Source organism: Jaculus jaculus, chromosome 14 (genome assembly GCF_020740685.1).
Source record: "Jaculus jaculus isolate mJacJac1 chromosome 14, mJacJac1.mat.Y.cur, whole genome shotgun sequence".
NCBI classification, from domain to species: domain Eukaryota; kingdom Metazoa; phylum Chordata; class Mammalia; order Rodentia; family Dipodidae; genus Jaculus; species Jaculus jaculus.
In genome coordinates, this window is record NC_059115.1 from 17,826,776 (window position 1) to 17,836,262 (window position 9,487).

The window sequence follows — 9,487 nt, forward strand, 5'->3', positions numbered from 1 at the left end:
CACTAATTTATTTATAAGTATATTTGTCCTTTCATATAGAAAAGCTACTGCTTTTGGTGCATTGGTTTTGTATCCTGCCACTTTGCTGAAGTAATTTATCACGTATGGAAGTTTTGGGATGTATGCTTTTGGGTCACTAATATATAGGATCATGTCATCTGAAATAGGGCTAACCTGACTTCTTCCTTCCAAATTTGAATTCCTTTTATTTCTTTCTCCTGTCTTATTGCTTGGGCCAGTACTTCTAGTACTATGTTGAAGAGCAGTGGTGAGATAGGGCATCCCTGTCTTGTTCCCAATCTCAGTGGGAACTCCTTGAGTTTTTCCCCATTATAAATTATTTGGGCTTTGGAACTTTATATACAGCCTTTACTGTGTTGAGATATAAACCCTCCATGCCTATTCTTTCCAGTGTTTTGATTATGAAGTTGTGTTATATTTTGTCAGAAGCCTTCTCTGAATCAATTGAGATGATCATGTGGTTCTTATGGTTCAGTTTATTTATATGGTGTATTACATTGACCAATTTTAGTATGTTAAAGTATCCCAGCATCCCTGGGATGAGGCCTACTTGATCAAGGTGGATAACGCTTTCCATGTGTTCTTTAATTTGGTTTGTAAAGATTTTGTTCAGGATCTTTGCATCCAAGTTCATTAGGGATATAAGCCTATAATTTTCTTTCCTTGTTGTATCTCTGTCTGGTTTTAGTATTAGGGTAATGCTAGGTTCATAAAAGGAGTTGAAAAGGATTCCCTGGTCTCTGATTATGTGGAATAATTTGAGAAAAAAGTGGTTTTAGTTCTTCCATGAAGGTCTGATAGAATTCAGCTGAGAAGCCATCTGGTCCTGGACTTTCATTTGGGGGAGGTTTTTGAATACCTTTTCAATCTCCATGGATGTGATAGGATTTTTTTCTGGAGATTAATCTGCTCTGAGTTTAGTTTGGGTAGGTGGTATGTATCTAGAAGTTCATCCATTTCTTCCAGATTACATAATTTTGTGGAGTAGAGGTTTTGAGTGTATGCCCTGGTGATTCTTCCAATTTCATTTATGTCTGTAGTGATCTCTCCTTTTTCATTTGTGATTTTGTTAGTTTAGACTTATTTTTTGTGCTTGATCACTTTAGCCAGGGGTTTGTCAATCTTGTTTATTTTTGAAGACCCAGCTCTTCATTTCATTGATTTTTCAAATTGTTTTCCTAGTTTTCAATTCATTCATTTCTGCCCTAATCTTGATTATCTTTCCATATGGCGCTCTTTGGGTTGGATACTTCTTGTTTTTCCAGTGCCTTTAGTGGACAGTCAGGTTATTGATTTATGTTCTCTCTGTCTTTGTGATGAAAGCATTTAGGGCTATGAATTTTCTCCTTATGATTGCCTTCATAGAGTACCATAAGTTTTGGTAGGTTGTATTTTCATTATCATTCAAATCTAGGAATTTTATAATTTCATTTTTGATTTCTTCCATGACCCATTCATTTTTTAAAAGTGTGTTGTTTATTCTCCAGGAGTTGGTGGCATTCTTGATGTATCTCTTGTTTTTAATTTATAGCTTTAAAGCATTGTGATCTGATGTGCTGCAGGAAGTTACTTAAATTTTCCTAACTTTATGAAGGTATGCTTTATGCTGTAATATAAGGTCTGTTTTGGAGAAGGTTCCATGCACTGCTGAGAAGAATGTGTATTCTGTAGAGTGGCCTGGAAAGTTCAGTAGATATACTTTAGGTCTAGTTGATTTATGATATTTTTGAGCTCTATTATTTCCCTGTTGATTTTCTGCTTGGATGATCTGTCTGTTGATGATAGTGGAATATTGAGGTCTCCAATTATGATGGTGTTGGTGTTTATTTCTGTTTTATTGTTGAGTAGATTTTGTTTTATTAATTGTGGTGTAGCTGTATTTGGGGCATATATATTTATGATTGTGATGCACTTATGTTGGGTCATTCCCTTGATGAGTAAGAAGTGGCCTTCTTTGTCCTTTTTGATTGTTTTGAAGTCTGTTTTCTTGGATGTTAATATTGCAACACTTGCTTGTTTTTACTTCCAGTTGCTTGGAATATCATTTCTCAACTTTTCACCCTGAGTAGATATCTATCTTTAGTGGTGAGGTGGGTTTCTTTAAGACAGCAAATAGAAGGGTCCAGTTTTTTTGGTTCGTCCTGTTGGCCTATGTCTTTTGAATGGTGAGTTGAGACCATTGACATTTAAGGCTATTACTGTGAGGTTTGAATTAATCCCTGCCACGATGAGATGTTTTATGGGGTTGGGTGCTTACTTGTGTTATGTACTGTTTTGAGCCTGGTCTATTTTGGTCATTATGATCTTCTTGTTGGCTACTGAGATTGGTTGTTTGACTGATACGTGTGGAGTATTCCCTCAAGTATTCTCTGTAGGTGAACAATTTGTGTTCATATAATCATAGAGTTGACTTTTTTCATGGAAAGTTTTTCTTTCACCATCTATTATGAGGGATATTTTTACTGGGTAAAGTAGCTTGTTTTGGAAGGCATAGTTTTTCAGACTTTGAAGTGTCCCATTCCAGGCCCTCCTGGCTTTCAGGGTTTCATTTGAGAAATTTGAATTTATTCTAATGGGATTGTCTTTTTATGTTGTGAATTGTTTCTCTGTTGCTGCTTTTAACACTCTCTCTTTGTTTTCATTACGTTCAATTTCATTTACATTATTATTCATTACTTGATGGCTTGATTCCTGTTAAGGAATTCTTTTGAACAGTGTCACGTTATCTGTTGTGTTTTCATTTTGGGACTCATTTTCTGTTGTTTTCTCTATGATGTCTTTGGAGGCTTCCATTGTGGGACTAGACATCCTTGGTGGTGGTCTCTCAGTTTTCTGGCTTTCATTGTTTGTTTTTTTTTTAATTTTATGTTTTTGCATTGTGGTCTACTCCTCTTGGAGAAACATTTAATTTTCTTGAGGGGGGAGCAAGTGTTTGTCCTTGTAGAATCTTCAGTGAGGGTTTTGTTTTAAATGTGAACTGGATTTGTGTACTATAGGGTTAGGCCCACAGTTGTGCAGACTGTGGAGATTGCATGTACATCAGAGGTACCTGGAGAACTGGGAGGTGGGGAACTGAGTGTTCTGGCCTACTCACTCCTCTATGTACACTCTTCAATACAAGAGGACCAGAGATTGGTGTGGCCAAAAGGTGGAATTATGTTAATTCAGTTTACACATCTTATTCACCGTGCACAAATGTTAATTAAGTCACTTCCTTGTTTTCCTTACCCTCTGAACTACCCTAGCCTCCTGGCCCTAACCCTCTGGGGCAATCACATGTGACCTCACTTGGTCTGCAGGTGGCTGGTGGAGGCCTGGTCTTGGACTTGCTCCTCTCTGTGCTGGGCTGCCAAGGGGTCCCACAGACTGCTGCTTCTCGGGAGATATGGAGTCTGCTTCTCTGAGTTGAGTGACAATTTCGTGAGCTTTTGCTGGGGCTCTTATATTTTTCTTCAGTTATCTTGGCTGCTGATAGCCACCTTACGGTTACCTCATTCGCACATCAGCTCACAGAGGGTCTCTGGTCAGTCTCCAGCCTTGGTTCCTGGTTGTCATGGCAGCCTTGTCACTGCTGAATGAGTACTGCTTATCAGAGCAGCCAGTGTCTAGTCTTGGCCCTGGTCAGTCCTTATTTTTACTTCCAACTATTGCTCCTAGCAATTGGGTAAGCAGTATTAGGAAAACTGGGGAGCTAGGGGCAAGAGACCAGCTCCCACAGTGGCCAGTACACATTCTGTCTCAGTAGAACAGGGATTTGGAGACCCAGAGGTCGGTCAATCAGGAAACCTGAGCAAAAGGCCTGTTTCTGTAGCACACATGCAGGGACCAGACCTTCTCAAGCAAGCAGCAGGTAACTCAGGCCAGAGAACTGGGAGGTGGGGAATGAATAGCAAGCTGTGGCCTACTCAGCATATGCAACCTCCACAGCAGGGTGTAGGGATTTGGGGACCCAGGAGCCAGTTAATCAGGTTAACCAGAGCAAAAAAGCATGATTCCACTACACACATGAAGGGACCAGTCTGCCCAAGCCAATAGCAGGGGTACTGAGACCAGGTTATTGGGAGGTGAGGCACTTGGAGCTCTGACCTACTCACTCCACCTCCACGTGTGCACCTTCCAGAGCAGGGGACCTGGGAGTTGGGTACCCAGGGTCCATTCAATTTGGAAGCTGAAGCAAGGGGCCTGTTTCCATAGCATCCTCGCGGGGTCCAGGCAGCCCCAAACCAGCAGCAGGTGAACCAGGTGCATGGAACTGGGAAGTGGGAAAGGAACACAGAGCTCTTGCCTACTCACACTCTGTGTGTATACAACCTCAGGAGCAGGGGATCTGGGAGTTGGGGACCCAGGGGCCATTCAATCGGTCAGGCAGAGCAAGGGGCCCGCTTCTGCGGCAAGCTTGCAGGGTCCAGGCAGCCCCAAGCCAGCGGCAGGGTAACCCAGAAAATGATTTTTAAAACAGTACATTTTATTCAGATATCACATATCACAAAGATGTGTGACGGGAGAAAACTGAGGGATAAGGAAGGGAAAGTAAAGTAGGGAGAAGGGAGGTATGCCACATGGAACTTAGGAGACCATGTTTGCCACATGGAGCCCAGAAACCCATGTAAATGAACATGTATCCTAGGGGGTAAAAACATGAAAAGGCATTTAAAAACAAACAAACAAACAAACAAACAAACATGGGTTTCTAAAAAGATTAAAAGTGAAGACAGTAATAAACGATAAAAAGTAAAGTGTCTATTTCCACCCAGGCATGGCTTCCAGGGTGGGGACAGAAAGAGAGATCTTACTGGCTTAAAGACCCAAGATCTTTGCTGCCACAGTTCCAGGAAAAGAGTGAAAGAGAACGACAGACAGACAGATAGATAGATAGATAGATAGATAGATAGATAGATAGATAGATAGATAGATAGATAGATAGATAGATGATAGATAGATAGAGACTGTCTTGCCCATGGGTCAGAGACTTACTTTAGCATTCATGCCAGTATACCTGGACACACATACCCCAGGTGTCCCAGACAATAAGCCTGCGCTTATAGGAGAAATCCACCCATTCCTGGGCAGGGTGCACACTCTAGAGGGAGATCTATTTGGGTGTGATGTAAAAATGCTGAATTTTGTTACTGAAACAGGCAGGGTAAAATGAGATAGGTGAGGCCAACTGGGATAGGCATGGTGAGGGTGTGACATATGATCCCCTTTAAGAGTCCTCTTTATCCTGCCTAGTTCAAGAAACTAACTGCCTAGTATGGAGCAGTTCTTAGCTGGGTCAAGGTTCAAACAAAGATGGTCTTGTTTTTACCATAGCAACTTATGACATGATAATGTTTTCTCCAGATCTTATGCTACTGACCAAGATGCTTTCCTTGATAAATCCAATAGGGTTTTTTTTTTTTTTTTGCTTGTTTGGTTTTTTTCCTGCTTTGTGGGGACCATGACCCAACTGCCTACACCACATGGTTTTCCAGCCCTGAGATATAGGTCATTTGATTCTCTCACAAACACAGCCTAGCCCAAGAACCAAAGTTATTTTGATTTACAGAGTGGCAGAGTGGTAAATTCACCTTTTCTAAATAATACTTAAAATCTACCTGGTTATGTTGGTTTGAATCTCAGCTATAATTATTTTCAGGGTCACAAAATTTGATATTATTCTGAAAACCTTCAAGTGATCATGGCTGGAAACACAGGGATCCTTGCAGACATACCAGGTGGTACTGACTCAGGATAAAACAGGTACACAGACATTCTTGGGCTCTGCTCTTAGCAATTCCAGCCTCAGTGGTATGGAGCTACTCTGGTGGATGCATGCACTTGGGTGGATCCTTCCTCTGAAATTTCCCAAGGAAAAATAATTGTTTACAGAGAACTACTAACAAACTGGGCACGCTTTTTCATAAAGCAAGACAAGAAGTTAATTTTCTTGTTAAGAAAAAAAAAACAACTCTGTCTTCTTATAGGAATAGACATTGCTTCCATGTTATAAAGTTCTTGATAACAGAAATGTAAAAAAGACTAATCTGTGCCAAAGACATGAGGAATTTGTGAAAAACTCCCTCTCCAAAATATTCCTCACCAAGTTTTTCCCTGTGTTTTCTTCTGGCAAGCTTTGACAATGCATATTCCCTCTGGTTAGCTACTCTCAGGAATATGATATTGAAGAGCTGAGACCTAACCCATTCAATTTGCTTCAAGAAACAATCGTAAAGTACTGTTAACAGCAGGACATTTACCCAGAAGGAAACACCCTGTCTTATTCCTCTGTGCTATGTTCATATTGATGCCACATTAAATGATATGAAACGAAGTAGCGCCAGGGTTCACTTTACAAAGACAAAGTACAAGGCTTTATCTATGACTTTCCTTATGGATGTTTTGAAGGAGTGCGTGACTACACATCATATACTATGCACAAAGCATAAAATTAGACACTTATAAATTTGTGGGATTTTGTATTCCTTTTCCAAACCAATCAGTATAGGAGCACAGTTGGAGCCACAACTCAAAACAAAGGGTCCAAAAGTGGGAAAACAGAAAGAAATGAGGGCAGTGATCTTCACCAGCCACAAGTGTAGGTTACTCAAAAGGGAAATGCAGCCAGGTGAGATTGAGGAGAGGGTACAAAAAGCTAGAAAGATGGATACCCAGGTGCAAATGCTCTGGGTGGCTCTAGACTCTGCTGAGGCTCTGGCAGAAACACTGGTGCTGCGGATGCGTTCAACTCGCTGCTTATGTCTATGCAGAGGGACGGCCATAGAGGCCCTGGAGCATATGATGAGCACAGAAAATAAAAACTCAGGGCACACGAATAATGCTACGTAGAAATATTCAGTGACATCATCACGACTTACTGCAGAGCAGTATTCAAAATCGTTTCCCTTGGTCATGTTTTTAATACTCCATTTGGCATACACATATACAGAAATAATCAAATTTATTACCAATGCAGGATCCAGTAGAGGGACATGGAGAGAGCAATGTACTCGGAAGCCTTGACTTTAAGTTTCATGCAATTGCAGTTCCTGAGGCTGATGGTGATGGCTTGGAAGACACTCAGGAGGCAGATTAAGCCAATGGACATATTCCTGCCCACTCTATGAACATACAAACGAATCCTGCAGCCCAAATCATTGAAAAACTGTTTCAACCCAAATTCTGCCATCGTGTGGGGCACTCCATTTGAGAAAATAATCAAGAAGTTCGCTATCATCAAGTGTGTGAGAATCAAGTCTGTGGGTTTTAATGTATATTTACTATAGTAAATTAGTAGACAGTAGTAAAGAAGAGAACATTTCCCAGAATTCCACTTGTATTCTGCTATAGGAACATTATACCTATGACTAAATCCCTGGAATCCATTCTCATACTCAGAATATTTTCCTTTAAATTAGAACAGCAATATTTCATGTAAACAAAAAAAGTCATTAAGAACTTTTATAGCCATCCATTGTGCACATGTATAGTCTTTCTAGGTGTGTGGGAGGTTGTGTCAGGAGGTTGGTTTGAGATCAGGAGTTTGACAAACCTGTGTTACATGGACAAAAAAGGTCTTAAAATATTTTTCACTTTAAGCAAGAAAGTTAGAGCCATTGACAGGAATGCATTGATGGGGGAGAACTCCCTGTAGAGTTCATTTAAAAACAGTTCAGCCTTAAGGATGTGGAAATGTTGCCTGGGTGGTGCTATGAAAAGTGAGAACAAATAGAAGTACAGTTTAGTATTTTGGGCATAAACTGATGATGTATCTTCCTCATATTGTTTAAAACACACAAAAAATTATTGCTTAGGCCATGAAAAAAATTTACTTCTGAATTGATTCTAAATATATAATTTAAAATAACGCAAATGGGGGACATTGCACTGTGGAGTGAGTAGACCAGACACATTTTCTGAGTCCTCACAGTTCCCAGCTCTGGGTTCCAGGGTTGGACAGTGAGCTGGAGGGAGCGGCAGTGTGGAGTGAGTAGGCCAGAGCCCTCTTTCCTGGATCCTCCCAGTTCCCTGGCCCAGGTTCCCTGGACTGGACTGTGTGATGGAAGGCATGATGTGAAGTGAGTAGGCCAGATTGCTGTGCCCTGGATCCTCCCAGTTCCCTGGTCCTGATAGGTCCTATTGTGCTATGCTTGGGGAGGCCTGGTCCCTGTGTGAGCTGTGGAATCAAGCCTTATGCTGTGGTAATCTGACTGGCCACTGGGTACCAGCATCCCTGTTCACATGAGTCAGAGACTGCATGGGCCAAAGCACAGAAACATGCTTCCTTTAATAAAATAAAGAAACTCCCCAAAATGGGTAGCAAGAGCACAAAAAAGCCAATGAAAGTGTGAAAAATGAGAGATCTCCACCAAGGATGCCTAGTCCTACAATGAAAGCCCCCCATGAAATCATACAAAAATCAACAGAAATTCATTCCCAAAACGAAAATACAACAACCAATGAGACCCTGATTAAAAAAAAAATCACTGAACTGGAAACAAACCATCAAAGAACCAACAATTGTATCAAAGAAATTGAACAGAATCATATTCTAGACCATTCAGTTTTTAACAGTAGGCTAAACTTGATTGAGGAAAATGTTAGAATCCTGCAGAGATATGAATAAATTGAAGGCAAGTCAAGAAATGGAAGACTTAATGAACACTAGACCAAATGCAAGAATGAATTCAAGGAAGCATCAAGAAAATCAGAACTCGAATTGAAATTGTGCCTCACAAAAAGGATGGGCTAGGTGTGGTGGTGCACACCTTTAATCCCAACACTCAGGAGGCAGGGATATGAGGATTGCCTGAGTTCGAGGCCACCCTGAGATTATATAGTGAATTCCAGGTCAGCCTGGACTAGAGTGAGACCCTACCTTGGAAACAAAACAAAACAACAACAGCAACAAAAGGATGGACACAATGCAAAATGAAACAAGAGAAAACAAAACTCACTATAAATTACACAAACTCCTGTAGAACCCCTCATCAACAGAGTTACTCATGTGGAAGACAGAACTTCTGACTTGGAAGAGAAGACACAAGAAATTGATCAGGAGGCAAAAAACTTTGCTAAGTTCAGAAAAAACCAAGTGAGCAAAATATGAGGGAACAGTAAGATACCTTAAAATGACCAAACATCCAGATCATTAGTAGAGTAGAAGGAGAGGAAATGTAGGCCAGAGCCATAGAGGGCATATTCAACAAAAGTATTGAAGAAAAAGTTTTGAATCTCTCAAAAGAGAGGGCCATTCAGATATGAGAAGCTCACAGAACACCAAACAGTCAGGATCAAAGAAGAAACTCTCCAAGGCATGTAATAGTTAAAACTCTTAACAATGAAAACGAAGAGTGTTAAAAGCAGCAACAGAGAAACAACTCCCAACATACAAAGGCAATTCCATTAGAATTTCCTCAAATTTCTCATAGGAACCCTGAAAACCAGAAGGACCTACAATGGAATACTTTAAAGACTAAAAAACTAT

The 9,487-nt window shown here is 40.6% G+C and overlaps 1 pseudogene; it reads right to left on the minus strand.

Annotated features, from left to right (window-relative positions):
- Nucleotides 1–6,425: 6,425 nt before the first annotated feature.
- On the minus strand, nucleotides 6,426–7,386 carry LOC101602188 (annotated as a pseudogene).
- Nucleotides 7,387–9,487: the final 2,101 nt, after the last annotated feature.